The sequence below is a fragment of the Crinia signifera genome, chromosome 5 (assembly GCF_055691185.1).
Source record: "Crinia signifera chromosome 5, ASM5569118v1, whole genome shotgun sequence".
Taxonomy (NCBI): Eukaryota; Metazoa; Chordata; class Amphibia; order Anura; family Myobatrachidae; genus Crinia; species Crinia signifera.
The window spans coordinates 236,886,675-236,911,358 of record NC_139221.1 but is presented as its reverse complement, the minus strand read 5'-3'; the positions used below and the strand labels follow the sequence as shown (position 1 = coordinate 236,911,358).

Sequence of the window (24,684 nt, the reverse complement as noted above, 5' to 3'; positions counted from 1 at the left end):
TATGGCAAGGCATGCTGGGATGTGTAGTTTCACAGCTGGAGGGCCACAGTTTGGACATGCCTGATGTAAATCATCCATTTGCAGCCTTGCGGGAGGGGGGGGGGAACTGCGTGCGGAGGGCGGCGTCTGATGGAATTGCAAGGCTGTGAATTTTGAAGCCTTGCGAGTCAATCAGAATAAGGCCCTATATCTAGATCCTGGGCATCTGCAGTGGTGGTGGCCCCTCAGCCTTGGAGGGGAAGCACATATTTGAAATATGAAACAGAATATATTATAATTATAAATTGCAAGTATTTGCCACTATCACTCACTTGTACTACATGAACTGTGTTGTTTCTATACATTTGTCTAAATGTATATATAGAGAGAGAAAGAAAGAAAGAGAGAGAGAGAGAGAGAAGAGAATCAGATGGGTGCCTCCTAGTGCAGTATGTTAAGTTGGCGCCATTTCATCCTTTTCTCTAGATTTTCGTTTGAGAGGTTTCCAAGGACAGAAACCCACAGGAGAGGAGCTGCCACCCTGAATAAGCGGGATTGTGCGTAGACGAATAACACAGAACTGTGAACTCTGTACGTTATAGATCAAATAAGGATTATATTAGCGCTAGTACCACCCTATTCTTTATAGATTGTAAACTTGCGAGCAGGGCCCTCCTACCTCTATGTCGGTTTGTCTCTACACAGAGTTTGTTTAATCACTGTTGTTTCCAATTGTAAAGTGCAACGGAATTTGCTGCGCTATATAAACTGTAAATAAATAATTTATGGACTGGCACTGGGTAATTTAAGAGCCTCACACTACAGTTACAGTAAATTATCTAAATTTCAAAAGAACAAAAATAAATTGTTGTTATTTTTAGACGAAAATCCCAAATGTAACCATGTTATGCCACATATTTGTACATGCGCATTTGACTTATTATTTCCGGGCAGCGATGTGCAGCAGCAGCGCTCTGTTCAGACGCTGGCCGGCAACCAGGTGGTGCTGTGATGTTAGCGGTGACACTCAGCGGTGTAGCTAGGTGCCATGGTGCCCGGAGCAAGGGCATATTTCGCGCCCATCCTCCCTGTAATGAATTGGGGGCGTGGCTAACACGTGTTGGCACGTTACATTTGAAATATATAAGACACTGTAACGGAATCTGCTGCGCTATAAAAGACACTGTAATGCAATTTACTGCGCTATATAAGACACTGTAACAGAATCTGCTGCGCTATGTAAGACGCTGTAACAGAATCTGCTGCGCTATATAAGACACTGTAGCGGAATCTGCTGCGCTATATAAGACACTGTAACGGAATCTGCTGCGCTATATAAGACAATGTAACGGAATCTGCTGCGCTATATAATACACTGTAACGGAATCTGCTGCGCTATATAAGACACTGTAGCGGAATCTGCTGCGCTATATAAGACACTGTAACGGAATCTGCTGCGCTATATAAGACACTGTAACGGAATCTGCTGCGCTATATAAGACGCTGTAACGGAATCTGCTGCGCTATATAAGACGCTGTAACGGAATCTGCTGCGCTATATAAAACGCTGTAATGGAATCTGCTGCGCTATATAAGACGCTGTAACGGAATCTGCTGCGCTATATAAGACACTGTAACGGAATATGCTGCGCTATATAAGATGCTGTAACGGAATATGCTGCGCTATATAAGACACTGTAACGGAATATGCTGCGCTATATAAGATGCTGTAACGGAATCTGCTGCGCTATATAAGACGCTGATACGGAATCTGCTGCGCTATATAAGACGCTGATACGGAATCTGCTGCGTTATCTAAAACACTGTAACGGAATCTACCAACACGCATAATGCCCCCCCCTTAGTACCACACGCATAATGCCCCCCCATAGTGCCACACGCATAATGCCCCCCCATAGTGCCACACGCATAATGCCCCCATAGTGCCACATGCATAATGCCCCCATAGTGCCACATGCATAATGCCCCCATAGTGCCAAATGCATAATGCCCCTGTAGTACTACATAGATAATGCCCCCTCAGTATTGCCACATACACATATGCCCCCATAGTGCAACCTACACACATGCACCCATACACAGTGGCAGTTGGCAGTGCTGCAGCTTACACTGCATGTCACACAGCCTGGGGCAGAGGAAGAAGAGAGGGGACAGAGTTACCTGGAGTCGGCAGAGGGTGGAACTGAGGTGCTGGGCAGAGGGTGCCTAGCTACTGCGTGGACAAAGCTGGCAGGGCAGGTAGTTTCTAGATCACATGCAGGGCCGTGGACGGAGGTGCCGGGCGGAAGGGGGACGAAATGATAGCTGCCGGGCTGATTGGGCGGAGCTTCTACTGCTAGGCAGAGGAAGGACGAAGCTCCCGTCCTCCTGCTGCCGCAGACGGACACGTGGGGGACAGAGCTCTGTTTTCATGCTGGGAGCTCGCTGCCGGCTGCCGCAGCACTATACATAGAAAAAAAACAGCTGCATCCGTGTCAGCGGCAGCGGGCTCCATTAACTCCTCGGGCACCGGCAGTATCCTTTGCGGAGGGGGGGCGGGCCGGCGGCGCCATTCAACCAATCGGCGCCCGGAGCGTGAGCTCCGGTGGCTCCGCCCTCCCTACGCCTCTGGTGACACTGCACAACCACACACCTGCCCACCTCTTCTGCAGAGCCTGATACCCCTTCAGCCGTGCCCACCTGTTTAAGGGATCTGCTGCACAGCAGTTCCCAGCGTGATGTGATGTCTGGAGGCCTCAATCCCAGGAAATCCCGGGATAGAGAGTTTGAATGTTTGTGAAGGTGACAGAAGTAGTTGTATAGTAAGTTTCCTAATTATAAAACAAAAACAAGGAACACACTAGCTAACATAATAGTAGATTCTATTATACTGTTGGGTAAAAAGCCCATAAACCAGGGAAATGTTACTGTACATTTAATGAGTATTAATAAGAGTCCTCACATTAACATTGTAATAGAGTTTGGTAGCTTACACTCACCACTGTGATTACCAAAATGGCATATTAACCATTTATGTGCAGGTTATTGGACATAATGTTGATTTGTGTGCTATGTCTCCACCTTTCAGCAAATGTAGTAAAAAAAAACCCCAACAATTTAATTTAACAAATAATTAGCGCATCATTTCAATTATCTGTACGTTACATTTTGTCTCATTCAGAGCAGTAGAACGCACGACAGAGCCCTCGGAATTAGGAAACGTATTTTCCGCTAACCCTGTATTTTGCCTATAACAATAGTAACCAATGCAATATTGCTGTTACAAACAATAGTAAACAAAATATCAAAATACCACAGAATAAAATAAAATATCACCTCTAACTCCCTTGAATATATTATACACAAAGGGCGCAATTTACTGTTTCCGCAACTTCTCATACTTATGAGTATCAGTTTGGCCCACAAAATAGCCAGCTCCGCTGCCAATAGCCAACGGCTACAGTTTAAAAGAGATTTGGACATCACTAGCTGTAATGTCAATTTACCTCATCTAGGCTCACACACACTCTAGAAAGGTGAAAGGACAGCCGGATCACACACATGCTAGATCAAGGATCAATTAAATGTTATTATATGGGAATATCACATGCTCTTCCCAAAGGTATGACTGTTATGGTTTTCCTTTTATAGAGCAATGCAGTGAGGTTCACCTTGCAGAGAAACCATAATCCATCTGCCAAAAAGATCACAGGCTTACTTGATGTATGCGCATAATTACTGCAGTAACTCACATCTTTATTGTGCTTCATGTAGACAGCTGCTGAGACCTGAATACTGTGTGAAAGATGTAAAGCGCAAGCATGCCATATATTCACTTCCACTCTTCATCCCACCCCGCCAGTAGACATTAAAGGGGTGACTTAAAGAACAAGTAGTAAGTCTGCAACAGTGGTAGGGGAGAATGAACATAAATATTGTGCGTATGCTGCCAAGTTGTAATGTAGGGAACAGGGTAGAAGTGAGAGGGGAAAGCAGAAATCTCCAACGCACAAGTTGATAGCTTAGGGGCAACTTAAATATACAGTATGCCAATTTTCCAACAGCAGAATAAAAAAAACCCCAGCAGATACTCATTGAATGAATTGTGGGATACGTCGGCTTTTATATTATAAGTCATTGAACAAAAAAGATCACAAGTAGAGGTTTATGGGAATCGATCATTGGGTTGACCCATATTACGGCCGACATTCATTGGGTTGACCACTGAAGGTCAACATGGCTAAGGTCAACAGAGTTGGAAGGTTGGCACCAGTTTTAGGCGTCAATAGGAAGGTCACAGTTAAAATGTCGACATAAATGTAAAAAAAAAATTGTCCTGAATGTCAACAGTCAACATGGACACCGTCAAAATGTACTGCTGCGCTAACCATGCTTCGGGCACACTATTTTATTCTCCCACCGCTCCACAGTGGATGGGAGGGCATGCAATACAAACTGTCGGCACATGTCGGCTCAAAAAAAAGTGATAAACCCTATTGACCTTCCCATTGTCGACCTTCCAACCCTGTTGACCTTAGTCATGTCCACATAATATAAATTGACCCATAAATGGCCGTATAGCAGGTTTATGTGGTGAAGACAGGTCCATGTTAAAAAATAAATACATTTTTTTTAACACCTATTTAGGGGAAGAAACAAGTCTTTCTTGAATTCAAATCTTCTAGGAAAACTGTAAGATCAACTATAAGACAAAGGTTAATTTAAAACCCTTCTAATTTTAAGCTATTATAATTACGCAATCAAAAAGTCTTGGATCAAACAAGCTGTCCTGACATGCAAGTGCGAAATCATTTTCTCTTTAGACCAGCTTCAATCTTAATGGACAACTTTATAGCATTACACTAAGAGAGGATCAATGCCAACTTCAATGCACTTCCTAAAAAAAAGTTTGCTATTTTCTCATAAAATGTAATTGGCTGTAGCACTGTCTAACATTAAGGACACTATTCCCATTATAGAGTCATCTTTCCATTTGTACAGCTTTGTAGAGCTCATTATGAATAATCCATTGAATGCCCAACATGAAGCTCAACTGCTGTATTTTGATATGACTACTAAGTGTGCCTTAATGGGCGATTTATAATATCTGCCAAGACAAAATGTACAACTTTGTAATGCAAATCGATAAGCAAACAACAAAGGGAAAATGTTGGCAAAAATATGATCAAATGATATCACGTGCACTTACTAATTCCATCTAATTATGTGCACCATCCACCCAGTATATTAGACAGAAGGCACAAATCCTGATTGGCTTATGCATTTGTCAATGGTTTTAGTTGCTTTTTATTCATGCAACTTTCCAGAACTTAAATGATGTTTTGGCCACAGAGGGATTTATTTACAAAGATGGGAATTCTATTTCAGATGGGATGTTGCTATGGCTATCCAATCACAATCTACTTATTTATTTAGCACCTTCTAGAAGTTAATAGATATAATCTAATTGGTTGCTAAAGGCAACATCCCAGCTTCAATAGAACCCCAGAGAGTGACCTTCATCAGGATGTATCCCATGGCATGCAGGACCAGTGCAACGATTTAAACACCCATACTCCATACAATTATCTCTTTATCTAATCTTGAAATTGAAAATTTCGTGTCTACATTATTTATACAAGATCTGTAATGAAATATTAATACTGTGTGAAAAAAAAAACATTCTTGAGAAACCTTCCTTGCACACACTTTAATATATGTCCTAATTTATAATAACCATAAGCGAATGCCTTTCCTTAAATGAATGCACCATTTGCTTGATACTATTATCGAAACATATTTTTAAGAAGCAGAATTCATATCATATGTTGTTTTTGTAACTGCAGTCAGAAAATGCAGAATGTAATGACAAATAGCTGCATATCTTAGACTCAATCTAGCAGCAATAATGACAGTAGAATGAGTAAAATTCTGTTCTGGAAAGAGAACAATCTGCCATTTTAGTGTTCAACAATCTGCAGTTGACTTATTTTTGACACAATAGCAGTTTCTTAGTTTATTGCAGATGTATATATATTTTTTTATTTCCAGCCCTTGTTTGACTTAATAACCATAGGGTAAAAATGTCCTATTTACATAATTTAAATTGGAAGCCAGATAAAATATAGACATTTCATCCGCAAACAGAAAAGGTTATTCATGACAATCACTCACTTGGTGCAGTTAAGAATATGCAATGATGACACTTAACTCCTGAAACGTAACAAAATGGTTCCTCAAGGCCCCCCGACAGCCCAGGTTTTATGTATATCCCTGCTTGGCCACAGGTGACTTAAGTAGCAGCTCAGTCAATTCAACAATCTGTGCTGAGCCATGGATATACTTAAAACTTGGACTACCTTGAAGACCGCATTTCAGACCCTCTGGCATAGAGTTTAATACTTTATACAAGCTAGGCACGCATTTGTAAAATCATACTTTTGTTATGATTTTAATTACAATTTCATAAAAGCCCCCTATAAAATTGCTGATTCATGCATACACAGCTGTACAATCTAAAGGGGTGTACACACGGAGCGATCCTTCTAAAGCGGTGTACACAGGGAGCGATCCTTCTAAGTGATTTTGACTACATAGTCAAAATTGCTTAGAAGGGTAGTAAAGATTGCTGTCAAGGTAAGACAAATCTCCCTATAATATCGCTTAGTAAAATGAGTAGCCAGACAAGAATATTTTGACTAGATCGATGGCTGTCTAGTCAAAATCGCTGGTATTCACTGCTGAGGGAGATATTCACTAGGCGATCTGCAATTTAATACCAAGTATGTTAATTTTAGTATAGTCAAAATTGCCCACAGACAAAATCGCTTAGTCAAAATCCCTGTTGTATCTAATCAAATCGCTGGTCAAAGTTGCTCACTAGCGAAAATCGCTCCGTGTGTACACCCCTTAACGTCCACAAAACTTAAACTTAAAATATCACTGTAAAGACAAAGGGTATATTGTATCAAAACTCATTGTGCAGTCAGACCTCTAAAAATGCAGTTTGCAGAGGTCTGACCATATTTCTCATATGCACCATGCTCCAGTATGTGATACATTACAGAACTTGGACCCTGTATGCCAAACCATATGTAGACTACATTGCCTAATAGAAGTCTGTGTGCTTCTTTTCGCAATGTGCACTGACAGGGATCCAATCATATCCCTCCCAGCATCCCCTGCAGCACGTGTCACACAATGCATCAAAAACCTGGAAGTCCTTGTATTGTAATGGCCAGTTCTTATCAGCAAAGCTGTCTTTTGCCTACATCTTCATGCATACAGCATTAACAAATATTAACAAATACTGCTATGCATGCGATTAGTGGCATGTATCCCATTCAAAATGCGATAATTGATGCATCCCACTCACAGTGCACTGCTGCAGGAGGAACAAAGCCTGAAGCATCGGACGGAGATATTGTACCATTGAATTTGATGTATATTAAGCTGCACATAAAATTGGATCTTCAGATGCGGACAGTTTTGTTCAAAGAAAACATGATCAAATTTACAACTGCACTCTTTCGCTATCTCATGCAAAGGTTGGGAATACAAACAATGGTCCAACGATGGTATAGGTGCATACATAGCTTAAGTAAGGTTTTGATAGTACAGGCACTGTCTTGCTATAAGGCTCAGAGACACGAGGGACACCCCTGTAACCAGTGGCGTAACTAAAGGGCCGCAGCCCCCGCGGTGGTGGGGAGGTGCCGGGGGTCTGCGGCGCTGTTGTTTCTTTGCCAGCTCCCCACTGCTTGTGGGTGCAGCGGGGAGCTGGCAGGGGGGTCCATGCGGCGCGGGGGTACCTGTGGTCAGGGACTCGGGAGAGCCTGGAGGTCCCTGCGGCGCTGATTATGAGTTGCCGGGGTCCCTGCAGCGAAGTGGAAATACTGCGCTACCGCCGTGCGGCGGCGCGGGAAGCACTTCTAACTTTGAAAACACTGGCCGCGGCCGCACACTGATTGGCTGAGATTCAGCCAATCAGCATGCGCCCAGTGTTTCCACTTCGCTGCAGGGACCCCGGCAACTCATAATCAGCGCCGGGGGGGGGGGTCTTGTCTTTTAACGGGGGGGACGACGATATTGTCCCGGCGGGGGGGAGCAAAATTTTATGTTACGCCACTGCCTGTAACATGGTTTGATCCATCCAAAGTCCTGTTGGAGAAGGTGCGCTATATAAATAAATAAAACTTACTAACTAATACATAGTACTATTTATATATGCCAACTACTTCTCTCCCCAGTAAATCAGTTATGTCAGATTCACCAGATATCTGAATTCTAGGAAAATAATTTGGGACTTCCCTACACATATATGAAACCTTGGTGTACCAGTTGCCTACCTGTGTAATGCCCTATGTTATAACTAGTGGAAATGTAACAAACAATGTATTTACTATCAGTGTTTTATTTAGATCTAGCCTTTCGAATAGCATTTACTATATGATATATGTCTCCAATTGTAAAGTGCAATGGAATATGCTGTGCTATATAAGAAACTGTAATAAATAAATTCTATTACATCATTGGTAGCAATACATATTGAATTCCCTTTAAATGTGTGCATGTTTACATTGAAGGTTTTAATAATATAATTGAAAAAAAACATGACACCATGCAGCACTTATGTAATGAGCCTTTTGTTATATGGCCATGAGTTACCCACCCTTGCTTACAACTCCTCACGAGGCTCATCTTCCTTCTGTCTGCTTGTGTCATCAAGACTCACACTTCAGGTAATTTCATTACTTATGCATTCAGTTCCTGCATCTGGCATAACTTGGGGCAGATCTTCCTGTTCTGGGGAAAACAAGAAAAGTAGAATGACTTACTTCCCAGTGATAAGTCACATACGGTACAGTCAGTCATTGTGACCAGAGTATAACCATAAAATAAATAATTCAATATTTTTAGCTTTTACTTCTGTAGTAGGGGGTCTGGTAGTGCATAAATTAATATACAGTATCATTTGATTCATCAGTTAAAAGGGTATTTAACTACAGTACAGTTCTTTTTTAGGATCATGGGTGGATTTTGCGTGGGATGAAAAATTAGCGCTAGGATGGGAAATGTCTACAGTTGCTTAGGCCTTTACTGAAATGCAATCAAAATAAGAGTATTTATTGATGGGATTTTGAAGAAGACAGAAGCCAGCAGCCATTAAGAGGAAATACAATACTAGTTGGTTATTGGAGCGCTAAGACCAGCTCCAGTTGGAAACATGCATAGAAATAGAAAAAGAAATGTGTCTGGCCACATTTTTAAACCGGCAGACATTTACACAACATAATCAGGTTGGGTTTGCTGTGTAAATGATTGTCATTTTAAAACTCTGGCATAAAATGACATAAAAAAATGCCTTTCACACAGAATAAAATATTTGTAATTACCCTAAAACCTACAAAGGAAAATATTTTGATTTGAATGTCTGTCCTCAATAACACAATGATCATGTTACTGTTGCTTTCAAGAGTGTGCCGTCCACAAAATAGGCATGCAGACATTTTCCCAAAAATATGAATGAGACTTTTTTTTTTTTATGTGATGTTGTGATAATAGTAAAAATAAGAACAATGGTTCCCAAACTGTGTGCCGTGGCACCCTGGGGTGCCTTGGGACACTTGCAGAGGTGCCCTGGATTGGTGGTCCAGGACAAATTTTTTTTTTTTTTTTTTAAACATCAATAAATTTTTATTGAGGATTATCACAGAAATGGGGTACAAAAATATAGGATAAAAAAAAAAGCTGCACACAAGGTCCATCAGTGTACGTGAAAAATAAACACATCAGGCATTATACATAGTATCTTAACAGGGATATCACAATTTGAACAACTTGAGTTATGTACAATCTGGGATAGTAATAGCGGTTTAAGAAACAGTATCTCTATCAATGAGGCTAAATTGTAAAGGGCTTATTCGAGAGGGGTCGGGAAAGTACTGCGCTCCCTCCTCCTCAGTAACATGTGTGTGCCAATAAGACCATCGTAGTATTGGTGAAGATGCTGAAGAAGTATAGGGCAGAAATTCTGTTTCCATATTAAAGTTAAAATGAGTTTTATGGATCACTTCCAGGATCAGGGGGGGTACAGCCTGTTTCCAAGGTTGGGCTAGGGCTGCACGAGCTGCGATTAATATATGGCCCAAAACATAACGTTTGTGCATCATTTTCAGTAGCGCTAGGGAGGGGGAAGGAGATAGTTGTAGAGCTAGTATACTATTAATATACTATTAATTAAATCAAAAACGTTGGCCCAGACCAGGCTTATTCTAATTGTTTATATTTAATACAATAGTCAAAACCATTGCTCGTTTCTATCAATTATATAATATATAGACAAATAGAATTGAATCTTATCCATCACCACATAATTACACCCTAACAATGACCTACTGTATAAATAGAAATTTCTTCATTTAATATTTATCTACATTTCTTAAGTATAAGGTTTCCGCCAGGGGGAAAACAATTCTGATACTCTGGGGTGCCGTTTGGGAACCACTGAACTACTGTATTTAATCTCTGCAGATACTAACTCTGCCTTTGTACTACTTTTAAAAGGATTTATAGATAACTAGAATACTCATCCCCCCCCCCCTGAAACACAAGACATTTTACAAAAAAAAAACACAAGACATTTTACAAAAAACAAAACTGCAAAGAATAAAATATATAATAATAAATTAGAATTAAAAAAAATATGCCCTAATGCCTGCAATAACATGAGTGACCACTTGGTTGCGATACAGAGCTCCCCATTCAACATGTGTATTTTATATTGCCTGCATTTTACAAACTATAATAGAACAGGATTCATACTGCTTCTGTATAAGTTGTATAAGTCTTTAACATGTATCAAAACTGGGCTGTTGAATTTGCTAAATGGCCGGCATTCACTGTTCACTTTCGGCAAACAGTGACCGTTGAATTGGGTGAATCAGATTTTCAGTGAACAGATTTATGCCTATGGAGGCATTCTGGTAGGAGATGGATCTTACCATCCTTCTCCCATAGCTTCTATCAACCAGTAAAGTTTCACAAATGACAAAGGGCCAGGAGGATGGGATTCATATGGGATGCTGCTATAGGCAACCAATCAGATACTATCTATTATCTCCTAAAAGGTGCTAATAAAATCAGAAGTAGTTTCTGATTGGTTGCCCATAGCAACATCCCATGTGAAATAGAACTCCCACCTTAATAAATTTCTCCCTGTGAGTCTCCATTTATGACAAGATAAAATGAGCAATAACGAGTAACGATGTGTTATCAAGACCATTGTCCTTGCAATATAACATTGGGGGTTATTCTAGTCCATTCTTTCTGACAAAATCCTTCTTAGATGGACAAAACCATGTGCACTGCAGGTGGGGCAGATGTAACTTGTGCAGAGAGAATTAGATTTGGGCGAGGTTTTTCTTCAAAGAGAGATCTATATTGAAGTGTAAAAATAAAGCAGTCAGTATTTTCCCTGCACAGAAACAAAATAACTCACCCAAATCTAATTCTCTCTGCACATGTTACATCTGCCCCCCTGCAGTGCACATGGTTTTGTCCATCTAAGAAGGATTTTGTCAGAAAGAATGAACTAGAATAAACCCCATTGTTACATAAGGAGTACATTTTAGTAAAAATTAAATCCACTTCCTCAGTGCAGACTGAATATAATTGTGGCACTGCAATGATTATTGCTACATAAACTCCGTAGTCTTTGATATATATATTAATGTCAAATCCTGGCATTCCTTTCTTGGTAAAGCGTAATTATGCAGTTATAATTATTCCTAAAGCTGTAACTGCAAATCTGAGAGGTAAATGAGATAAAACTTTTTTCACAAGCACTTGACATTTTGTCATAGTTGTCAAGTGCGGCTGGCTAATGAAATTTAAGGCAGAATTCCTAAAAGTGTTATGCAAATGACAGAAGCTAGAGTGGTAAAATGTACTGGAGAAATGTGGTGCAAATAGTGGCAAACAGCCTGGCAAACATTTTCCCTATGAGTTGCAAACAATAAAAATGTGGCTGGTGTAGCACATTTTAGAGCCAGTTCTTGTTATCTGTTTTTATAATGTTCTACATACAATTTAGAAAAGGACAATATTTAATTTAAAGAAATTGATTCTAACTTTTTAAGATTATGTCCAATCGCTTAAAAAATGGATGCATTTTCCTTGCATTTTTGAATGTTGGCTTGCAGTTATCACTCCATTGACCAATTAAAGCCATATTTGAGCTTTACACTACTTGATAAATTGGTAACAGCCAGTGGCGGCCCCAGAGAAGGGGCTGCAGCACAGTTCAAAGTTCAAATAGGAAAGCCACACCTACTACCACTAACTACCATTCCAAACTGACTCCCTATTTCTCCCCATAATCTAGAGCTGCCACTGGTAACACCGCCAGTAAAGTCTAACTGCTCAAGTTGGATTGGCCACAGACGAATTGCCATTCCATGGTGCCATGGTGAAAGATGTAAGCAGGATGGATGGTCCAGACTCAAAATTCAAGTATTTGGTGCATCATCACCCTATAGTCTGGGCTGTGTAATGTCTGATAACGCACAGATATTTTTAAAGACATCGCTGCCTACTGTGTTGAGCGATTATGTCTACCTGCTTCCACTTCTGTCTGCCATGAATTCTTCTATTTCCTCAGACTTTCTCTGTTGTCTACTACTATTGTGCAGTGCATGGTTTAGGAGGAAGATATATAGGAATGTGAGTTGCTTCCCACATTGTCCCCTTACCCTACTTTTGTGGCTCAATTGAATTCCCTATTTGATGCTGTCCGTATCACACCCCTATCTCCTTTTTCCTTATTTGTAAGGTTGTCTTTTCTACAGTTTTCATTTTTATATCTCTCGTTGTGTAATTGTATGGGCCACTGTCCCTCTTGTATGACTCTATGTCCCCACTGCATCTATACTTTTGCCCACTACCCATCTTTGTGTGTATATGTAACCCTTCATCCCTTTGTGCTTGCACATATTGGTACCCCCTTTGTATTTGTGCAAGATTCCTCCACTTTCTGTTTGCGCATCTCTGTCCTCCCTTTTTGCATGTGCCCTCCTTAAAAGACTTGCCCTCTTGGGCAATAATTTCTTAGCCCTCATCTTTAACTTCTATACTCTTTCTTGCAGAACTTCCTCCTCTAACCTTCCTCCTCTTCCTCGCCATGATTTCTCCCTAACATTGAATACGGCAAGGGGGTTTGATGGCGAGGATGGCTTTTCCTCGCCTAAAATAAGTCATCCTCACTATAGAAAACCCCTCGCTGCAGCATTGAATACCTCCCATAAAGTTACCACCGGTGATAACTGCCTTTGCACAGAGAAGCCAATTTAGCACATAGTACAGCAGTATTTGCACACTTCTTCTCCATTTTATATCAATTTGTCAACACTCAGCACAGGAGCGTGTCAGAACTCCTTGTAGCTTTACCAGCTGCTCAGTTACTATGAATATTTGTTTAAAGAGCAGTCACGTGATCTTTTTACCATTCCTTGAAATGTCATCTGCCTTGACCTTTTGCTTGGACATTGTTCATTCTTTGCATTGCTATAAATTATACATACAGATAACCATTGGTGGGGATGAAAGCGGTCAGAATACTGATGTTGGCATCCCGATGGAGGGAATCCTGACAGAGGTACATTAGGTATAGTTACCTTCCCCCTGCCCTCCCATAAAACTCCCTCCCCACAGCCTAACCCTACTAGTGCCTCAACCTAAAAACCTAATGCTAACCCCCTAACATACATTAGGGATGCTGGCAGTTGGGATTCTGTCATCTGCATCCTCATCAATGTTAGAATTCCTCATTATCCTCGTCAATGTCGGTGGTCTTCTGGCTGATAGTTGGGATGTTGGTGTTGATTTTTTTACCGTTGCCATCCCATCTGCCGGGATATTAACCGCATCCTACATTAATTTTAGCCTCCCCAGTGTATTAGCTACAGTTGCTATAACAGCTGATTTTGCTCTATCCCGCACATTTTTATAAATATTTGAAATGTTGAGGTCATCTGCCTCATAAATAAGCCTTCTAGTTTAGTATGGAGCTGCTATGCTACAGACACTGCACTAGACAATAGACAGCCAAGCTCTTTTCATCGCTAGTGTAATATGGGATACAGTATGTGTTTCCCTTTCCTACTGTCTTTGCATGCTTCTCTTACCCTTTCTTCTAGGATGCATTCCACCCTCCTTGTGTATACTTGAATGTTATGCTATGTACACACGGTGCGATTCTGACCAACTTTCTGGTTATATATTTTAAATCCAATTATTCACAATCACACAGTAATAGCCACATTTGATCCCGATGCGCAGCCCCTCTGCATCAGAATTGAAAGCAGAAATAGTCTTTTCAGGCAAGTCTATTTCTGCTTCCATCTGCTAGATTAAAAGGAGGGCTATGTGACTCAATACAGCATTGCCCTCGTGCCATCCCTCCCTCCTTTCCGGGTCCCAGTGGATGTCGATATTGGCGTCAACGGGGTCATGTAGTGTTTATGGGGCGTAAACAAGGCATTGACTCCCGTCATACTCTATTACAATGGATGTTACTAAAGTCCCTTCCTTCTTTTTACAAATATTTTTGTCTTGCAATATAATTTTATTTCTTTAAATTAACACTGGATTTATTTAGAGCATGTGTGTAGCTTTTAAATACTTTTTTACATTGCACATACAAAGCTCTATAAAAATGCTTTTAAAGATGGTCAAAAACTCCAGGAACATTTCAGTTATGTATTGTAAATATCCTAATCCTCGTTTCTTCAATAGTTTTTGAATTATTAACTCTACACAAATCTTCAGGCTGCCTTCAGCCGTGCTGTGTCTGTAGCTGAATTGTGGTTCAGTAACAGCTGGGTGCCTTATAGTCAAGGCCAGAGCATATTACGAATCAATAGATTTAAGCAAAGTAGAATAGCGAAGGGAAAGATAATTATAAAGATAGCACATTGTGCTTGCTGTCATTGAGTATCATTGTGTATTTTGTGTAGGAGGAAGCTTTCTCTTAACACCTAATACTTGACTCCAGACATACATAGTCTCCAGGCATAGATAGATAACTAATAGGAAATCACTAGAATTACTAGAACATATTGGAGTGGCATTGTCGCACAGGTGGCACATAAGAAGTAATTAGGTCACAGATAGAAATGGAGAGGCATCCACTTTCACTCCAGGAGGCTGGAAACCATGTAATGAAATTCATCAAGCAGAAAGCTGAGAGGGGGGGTCTATTATCAAAACTAGATTCTTTGTTACTTTGCCATGTATGAATACAGACACTCCTCCTTGTGGCAGGGAAAAGAGTTTCCAGGTACAATTAGATACTGTAGAAACTGGAACATACTGTAAGGGAATTTTTTGTTAGGAAATAGATAGTACACTGGGGACAGATGAAGGAGCCACTGCTGGTGCACCTGACAGCTACCAGGGCACAAAAGTGTAAATCACTTTGACCACATTTTGGCAACATTAGATCAGTCAATCATTAGAAGTATTAGCATACTGTAGGCGTGCACAGGAGCCTGCCCACTTCCATGTAATGGACTACTCCTCCCACTCCGGAACATAAACTACTCACCTGAGCGGTCAGAGGAAGAGTAGTCCATGAACTATGGAGTTAGGGTCCATTATGACACTCCCTGTACCTTCTCCTGTATAAAGGTGTCCACACACTAGAACGATTTTTTTGCCGATTACTGATAAATTGTCCGATATATCGTCCAATGTTTACCGATACTCGGTCGAAAATCGGCCGATTTTGGTCCAATGCGCGCTCCCGTGGATCTTTAGCTGAATCTTCTGATCTTATGTGCTGCATGAAAGATCAGAAGATTTAACAAAAGATCCATAGGAACGCACACGGGATCTTAAGACAAATCTTTGGTAAAGATGTGTGCTTGCCTGAAATCTTTTGTCCAGGACGGACAAAAGATTTCAAGGTTAATTTATGCGCACATCTTACAATCGCAGATCTTTCTAGTGTGTGGGCACCTTAAGAGTATGAGTATTTTCATTCCTTTCATGTCTTCAAATGGGATGGTGACACATATCAAAACATTTCATGTAACCTGGACAAAATATGTACATTTAATATGTATCTTTACTTCTTCATTACTTCAAATTTACCAATTACTTATTAGCCCCTCTCTGAGGAAGAGTCAATTAGCCACAAAGTTCAATAGTGATAATATCCTGTAAATAAACTTTACTCACTTTTGTTGACATAGAGGCAGGGGTGAGCAAAAGCAAGCAAGACCCCCCCCAACGGAGTAAGTACCCACAATGTGCATAGCGGATCATTGTTGGAACCACAAGCTTAACTGAATCTCCCCCTCTGTGTTCGGTTAGTACAAGTAATGAGATCTGTTCCTGAGGACCGTTTATAATAGAAGCAAAAAATGTATGAGAGCAAGAAAATATTTCCTCCAGGCTATGCTCTAGGGCAGTGGTTCCCAACCCTGGTCCTCAAGTACCCCCAACAGTGCACGTTTTCCAGGTCACCCAGCAGGTGCACTCATTATTCAGGCACATTGAAAAAGATCCACAGGTGGAGCTAATTATAGCACTTGTGATTCTGTGTGGAGACCTGCAAAACATGCACTGTTGGGGGTACTTGAGGACCAGGGTTGGGAACCACTGCTCTAGGGCAGTGGTTCCCAAACTGTGTGCCGTGGCTCCCTGGGGAGCCTCAGGACACTTGCAGGGGTGGCACAGGTTGGTGGTCCAGGACCAATTCAAATTCTCTATGATCAATTATTTATGGACACAACAATTGCTGGTGGCTGCCAATCATAATATATGTATATAAACAGAAGCAAATCCTGCCCTTTAACACATAACTGAACCTGAGAATCACATATAAACTAAATCTATTTAATCATATATTTAGTTTACGGCATTTTTTGGGGAGGCCTGGGGTGCCGTGGAAATTTTTTAATACTCTAGGGTGCCGTGATTCAGAAAAGATCGAGAACCCCTGCTTTAGGGTTATCATTTCTTTTTAATGTAAAAAAAAGTATATTATAAGTACATGGGAAATATATTTTACAGAAGTTATACATCTATTCTTTCTTATCAATAGTTTTAAGGCCCATATATACTGGGCGATTCTGAGCTAAAGGCATAGTGTACAGAATGTATATTTGGCACTAGCTAAAGGATAACAAATTGATTATGTTATGTGATTGATTGCATAATGCATAGAGGCAATAATTATTCATGTTAGCTAAAGGTCAGTAGAAGAACTCAATCCCTTTTCCGAACTCAGAGTGTTGAACAATTAATCAGCTCAAGTAATCTATTAACCAAATTGACCACTAGAAAAGAAATCGGTAAGAAATGACTATCTCTTGGGGCAAATGTAAAGCAAAAGCAAAAAATGAATCAACTTAGCCTAAAGCAGACTGGATTGCAAAACATTTTTTTTCTCTAATGGACAACACCATTTTGCATTGCAGGTGGGACAATTGTAATGGCCCATACACACTGGATTATTTTGAGCTGAAAGCCACTCAAAACACCAAGTTTGAGCGGCTTTCAGCTCAAAGCCACCCAGTGTGTATGGCCAGCGATGATCGGTGATGCGCGCTCCTGCATCATCGCTGGGAAAGCCGTTCATCTTATTACCAGCAGATGAGCGGCTCTGTAGATCCCTTGTATAGCGCTGTACTATGCAAAGACAAACTGCTTATCTCAAGTGGACACCAACTCCTCCACTCTAACAGACGATGATAGACACAAAAGCTTTCATACACACAGGTTGTGTGTATAATTTATCATTTATTGCACTAGGAGGCTATTCGGTACTCTTTACCTAGAAGGGCGCCCATCGCGACCATCGAATGCACTAAAAATCGGGTGCAACGCGATGGCCGCGATTTCCCATAGGGACCAATGTTAAAAATCAGATTGGACCCAATTTTAGTGTTCAATGCCTCAATGCCCGCGATTTTTACATAGGAAACAATGTTAAATGGGCCACAGAGCCCTAATCGTCACCGTGAACTCTGAAATGGCCCCCACAATTGTTAACGCCACCCCACGATCAACGTCAACCCGAAGCGTGGCGAGCGGCGGCGGTACGCGTCCTCCGACCTTTTCATGCCCTACTATCCACGTCGGCGTGGAGTTGAGAATAGAATAGTGTGGCGAGCGTAGCGAGCGGACGCGGATACCTTCACAGTTATACGCGTCCCCTCGCGGGCTTCACAGGTGTCCGTGGCGAAAAGCGGACACCTGTGAAGCCCGCGAGGGGACGCGTTTACCTGTGAAGGTATCCGCGTCCCCTCGCCACGCTTCGGGCCTCGGTGGCTCGCTGCGCTCGCCACACTATTCTATTCTCAACTCCACGCCGACGTGGATAGTAGGGCATGAAAAGGTCGGAGGACGCGTACCGCCGCCCCTCGCGGGCTCGCTGCGCTCGCCACGCTTCGGGTTGACGTTGATCGTGGGGTGGCGGTAACAATTGTGGGGGCCATTTCAGAGTTCACGGTGACTATTAGGGCTCTGTGGCCCATTTAACATTGATTCCTATGGCCAAATCGCGGGCATTGAGGCATTTAACATTAAAATCGCGGTCAATCACCGTTTTTAACATTGATCCCTATGGGAAAATCGCGGTCATCGCGGGTACCCGATTTTAATGTACCCGTGATTTACCCGCGATGCCCGCGATGGCCGCGATTTTTTACCCCCGATGCCCGCGATTTCAATCGCTGGCGCCCTTCTAGGTAAAGAGTACTGGCTATTCTATCATTTTCTGTTATATATAAAGGTGGCCATACACATGCAGATTTATCTGCAGATCTGTCTGGTTGGAACACTATCATGGCTATGGATAAGAGCAAATGACAGTTGACCATTTGCTTGGAAATGCTGGAAAACTGACAAACTGTCACTCATCCATAACCATGTTTTTGTTCCAACCAGCCAGATCTGAAGATAAATCTTACTAGTGTATGGGCACCTTAAGATGCGAGTGCCACCATCCACGAGTATATATATATATATATATATATATAATTATATATCTCTCTCTCTCTATATATATATATATCTATATATATATATCTATATATAGATATATCTATATATATATATATCTATATATATATATATATATATATATATATATATATATATATCTGGCATGGATTGGACGGCACTCAGGATAAAGAAAACAGCTCACAGTCGGTGTTCAATCAATGTTTCGAAGCTTTTAATACGGCTTCGTCATCAGGACAATATTGTGAGCAGAGGGCGTGGAAAACAGCTACACCTGATGGTGAAGGTATTTAAGTAGATGTATGCACTGTATTTCTTTTGTAACAAGCCTGAGGACGGGAATAAACCCCCAAAACGTTGCTTAAAAGCTTCTGCGTCTGAGTGATTATTGATCCAGTAAGAAACCCGATGGGTGCAGGTTATTCATTGTCTATGATACCTACCTCTCCTGCACGTCGGTAAGTGACCTTTTAAGGACAGAGTGCCAGCACTTCGTACACTATATATATATATATATATATATATATATATATATATATATATATATATATATATATTGAATATAATTGGATTTGTGCTCTTTTGAACTGATAACTCCCTGTCCACCAGCCTAGCATTTGCCACTTATAGACATAACATTCAGCATGCCCCCATTTATTGCTACTGCTGTAAAGGTGCGTACACACGGGGGCGATTTTGTACAATATCGTGGGAAATATGGTCGCTAAGCGACCATATTGCCCACGATGGGAGTGTTCACCGGCGATATATCGCCGGGTGCGCGCTCCCGTTTTTACCCCTGTAGTGATCACTGGTCGCAGGAACATGCTCCTGTGACCAGCTGATTACCACTGCCGGCCTCCCCCCGGCAGTTTCTTTTTCATCAGCGCCCATCTCTGGTCGCTGATGAAAAGGAGAAACTGAGCAATATATTGCTCAGCCATATATTGCTCAGCCATATATGGCTGAGCAATATATCTCCCCCGTGTGTACGGGGCTTTAGAGTCACTCTTACAGGAGACTCCTCTTTTCCTGAAAGGTGGTGCCACCGATGTACTACAAGAGCTCCAGCCATGGAAGTAATAACATCTGTGTTTTAATTATAATCGTACTATAATCTATAATCTACCATGATTATAGACCTCCACGCTGGAAGTACCAAGAGGAAAATACAGTGGTTGTGAATGCACAACTTGCTGCAACTGTCACAGCATCCCCTATGCAGAATGATGCACAGTATTGGGCCATGGTGACATGGTATTGCTCCCCCCCCCCATCCTGCGAATGGCTTCCCACCATATTTTTGAAGATTATACTGGATTTTTGACCATGTTAATTAGAGTCTGTGTTTTTTTTAATTGTCGTGAAATTATTGTTTTCAGGTCGGAACAGCACATCGCATCCATATTGGGAATTGACTTATTTCATGTAATCATTATTATAATGTGTAATGAGGCAATTAAGTAGTAATATACTACATTCCCAATAGACTTACATTACCATTGCCCTGAGCCCAGAACAAAGGTTAACCAAGGCCTAATTGATATTTTGGATTCAGTATTGAATCCCGGCGGTCGGGATCCCGGCGTTCAGAATCCCGACGCCGGAATCCCGACAGCCGAAATGCCGACAAGGGGGGGACGTGGATCGCCCCCCCTTGCGGGCTCGCTGCGCTCGCCGCGCAGCGGGCCCGGTGCCTCGCTACGCTCGGCACGCTATTTTATTCTCCCTCCAGGGGTGTCGTGGACACCCCAGGAGGGAGAAAGTGTCGGCATTTCGGCGGTCGGGATTCCGGCGTCGGGATTCTGAACGCCGGGATCCCGACCGCCGGGATCTTAACTGCATCCCGATATTTTATTGTGAATGTCCTCTTTCCATTGTACCATGAGACACTTAGGGGGGATTTTCAATTAAGTCAGTTTTTTTTCCCGAGTAGTATTCAATTGTGTCCATTTTCATATTTATTTATTTTTTGGTAAATTTTTGCTGATGCCGTTTCCCTTCCAGCAAGAAATTGGGTGAAATTGGCCCAAATTGCATGTGATCTGATTCGCGGTCTCATACGTATACATCGGGTCGGCGGTCGGATAGGTTGCACATACAGATACATCGTATGTGCAGCCGTCAGCGGCACAACACTGGTGCTTTTTAACACCCGCGATTTATAGTATCTGATACGGTCCGTGGGTGTGGGTTTTTTTTATTCTCCTGCCCCCTGTCTGCAGCTCCCTGGAAGTTACATGTGATAATTCACCTGCATTTCATTGTATGTAAAAAATGGCACATCAAGTGCCAAATCGTATGTGAGCCCTCCTGGGGAACTCAGGGGAAATTGGGACTGGCTTGTCGTTAGGACAAGTCGGCCTAGTGTATGGGGGCCTTTACAATCAGTATGACAGGAATACATGTACAAGATACTGTACCCTACAAATACAGCGATCCTTGTACCCAGTGCAAGTTGTTCTTCACAAGGTAATTTTTCAAGACAATTACAATAAAAACATGTTTATTAAAATATGTAGAATAGTTTGAAAAGATGACATCCTATCACATAGTATAATTTGCACAGACATACAATCTGCTCTCAGCCTCTGAAAGCAAACTGCAAGCCAATTTATTTTTACACACAATGACATTTGCTGTGATAGGATTTACCACATTTGCATAAAACATATCAAAATGGAACTGTATGCAGCAATTAGAGGTCTGCTAAGAAAGCTGCAAACGCGTCTTTCCTAAACACACTCACTGATTTGTGAGCACAGTTCATGTTAGTGCTATGCACTGACATTTTACATGGCATGTATACCATAAGGTTCATAAATACACTCTCCGTAAATTTGTACTAAATTCTTTTTCTAAAATAACATCTGCAACAAATGTGAATTATAAAATCACTGGATAGACATAATGATGGACTGATAGACAGTAACTAAAGATAGGGAGAATGGAAGGAGGATATATTTGCAGATATTTTGGGGGAAATTTACTAAAGGAAATTTGTAAAAAATAGGTGTATTTGTATCCAGAAATACACTTATTTTTGACATTTACTATCCCGAAAATACGGCAATTCATATTCGTATTGATAGCACATCAATACGAATACGAATTGCTGTATTTTCGGGATAGTAAATGTCAAAAATAAGTATATTTCTGGATACAAATACACCTATTTTTTTACAAATTTCCTTTAGTAAATTTCCCCCTGTATGTCAAGCTGTAAAGCAGAACAGGGTTAATTACTGTGAATGGAGCCTAGATTACTATACACTGTAGAGGCAGCCATATTGTTTGGTGAACCAATATTAATGTGAATATAGCCCATGGGTTCTCTAGGAACCTGCAAAATAAGGGAGCCATAAGACACTCATTATTAGTGAATTGAATGCCCAACAGTAGGGGAGTATTTTTAAGCAGCAGGAGGGCTCATTTAGGCTGAGGGATAAAGTTAGGCTGCGGGAGGGTACGGTTAGGCCGTGGGGTTGAAGTGTGGCTGCGGGAGGTTGTTATTTTTTTTCTGTCAATTCCACACACTTTTGCCAAAATGTATCACATCAATTGAAGGACCCCACAAATCGCCCAAATGACACTGGGCATACATACCTAGTCACTTTCTTTCAAACAAGAATTCACACAGTATTGTTGTAGAGCTAAAATATATACAGGTTGAGTATCCCGTATCCGAATATCCGTTATCCAAATTATTCCGAAAACCATACATTCCAGAAAGTGACAAAAAGTTGTTTTTTTTTGCTAAAACTCACTGCGGACATTTGTAACAGCATCACTGGGGACATGATATGTAACTGGCACTATATATGTACAAGACAATGGTTGCTTGGCATTCAAATTCATTATCTAAGATAGTACACAAATTTTGTTTCATGTTTTGAAACCTTGTTTTTTGAACAAATAAAATATATTTGTGTGTATTTCATGTGTTTGATGTGTTTATACAGCATAAATGCAAGATACTTCAAAATACATCATTGAAATATAAAAATATTCCAAAATACGGAATAATCCGTTATCCAAAATTCTCCTGGTCCCGGGCATTTTGGATACGGGATACTCAACCTGTACTTTAAACATAGAAATATACCCTACAATAATGTCTGGGTGTCATTTATCCCTATAGCTCACAGCTGGAGTTTCTGTAAATATGTAAAACTAATTACACTTTCAGTGTAACCTTAATTAACCAAAGAGTTAAAATGACAATAAAATGAAAATATGCATTATATAATGCATTATATATTATACTGTGCAGGGACTAAGAAAATACAGATATAACCAAATATACTCGAGTGTAAGCCTACTTTTTCAGACCATTTTGTATGCTGAAAAAGCCCCCCCTCGGCTTATACTCGAGTGAGGGTCCCACTTGAGTCAATAAGTTTTCCCAGTTTTTTTGTTGTAAAATTAGGTGCCTCGGCTTATATTCGGGTCGGCTTATACTTGAGTATATACGGTAAAAATATTATCTGGGTTCCAGTTTATCTATAAGATTTAGCTATTTAAAATTCATTTTTCAAACATGACGCGAGCAGATTGGCTGGAGTACCATTTTTCATATTCAATATTTATTAATATCAATTAAATAGCTAAAACGCATTAAAAAAAAAGGCCCCTGAGTTTTATAATCTTGCATTTATTATTTTTTTTCTAAGGGAAAGCCTTGAAGTCTTGATTTGGTTAATTAATCAGGTATTTTATTCTATAAATCACTACAGATTCTAGTAGTGTGATGTCATTCACCATCAGCTGTCATATATAAATAACAACAAACCTTAGTTTAATTCTCAACGGGTGCACAATGGCATTACAAAAACAAACAATGTAAAGAGAAACCATCTTCATCAGAATACCTGTCATGTGCAGTACAGAATAAAATTAAACCTTTATCATTATTATGGCACAGGCAATCTCTGCAGCACAGTAAATGAAGATTATGGGACCCATTAATTAACTTCCCTGCAGACTAACAGTTAGTAATTTATGTTAATTGCTGTATGTAGTTGGTAGATGGTATGCTTCTGTTAAGGGATGTAAGCCTCATTTATCTTCATCTGCTTGGTGTACTCTCTAATACACATTATAGGCAAGAAGGAAGAGGCCTATGAGTTGCCATGGAAACCACTAGAATTGAAAGACAATGGTGATGAAAGATATTCGTCTTTGCTTGGGACTTGTCACTTTTTTCCTACATAAATAGTTCCCATCATATTACTATAGTAACAAAATTCGTTTTTGCTTCCAAGTTCAATTTTCTATCTAAAGTAGTACATGGTAAAATTTTATTTCTTAAAACCAAGGAAATACACACCTAGTCTTTATATATAAAAAATTTTAAATTACTATAGTCTGGTTCCTAAAATCGTACTTGAATCTTTCTAAAAGTGAAAAGAATAAACCAAAGTCTCCAACCAATCTGATCACTTATGTAAAAGACTGAGGGCCAGATTCTCTAAGCTTCAAATATGATAAAATAGAGAGTGATAAACAAAGTATTAAAAACAAAGTATTACTAAATTGAGCAGCTACCATTTAATATTGCTGTTGTAAAATTAATAGATGGAACTAGCATTTGGAGGGCATGCTGGTTCTTGAAGGTATAGAGATGACACCTGCCCTTTCCTTTTGGGAAGTTTTTATTCCTTTATGTTATACCTA

The 24,684-nt window shown here is 40.6% G+C and overlaps 1 long non-coding RNA gene across 1 annotated transcript in view; it reads right to left on the bottom strand.

Moving 5' to 3' along the window:
• The window catches only part of LOC146080946 (uncharacterized), an 81,638-nt gene that overhangs the window by 8,480 nt on the left and 48,474 nt on the right, over nucleotides 1-24,684 (bottom strand). The window contains exon 3 of the long non-coding RNA XR_014475035.1: nucleotides 8,651-8,784. This is a non-coding gene — a long non-coding RNA (uncharacterized LOC146080946). The remainder of the gene's footprint in view (nucleotides 1-8,650; nucleotides 8,785-24,684) is intronic.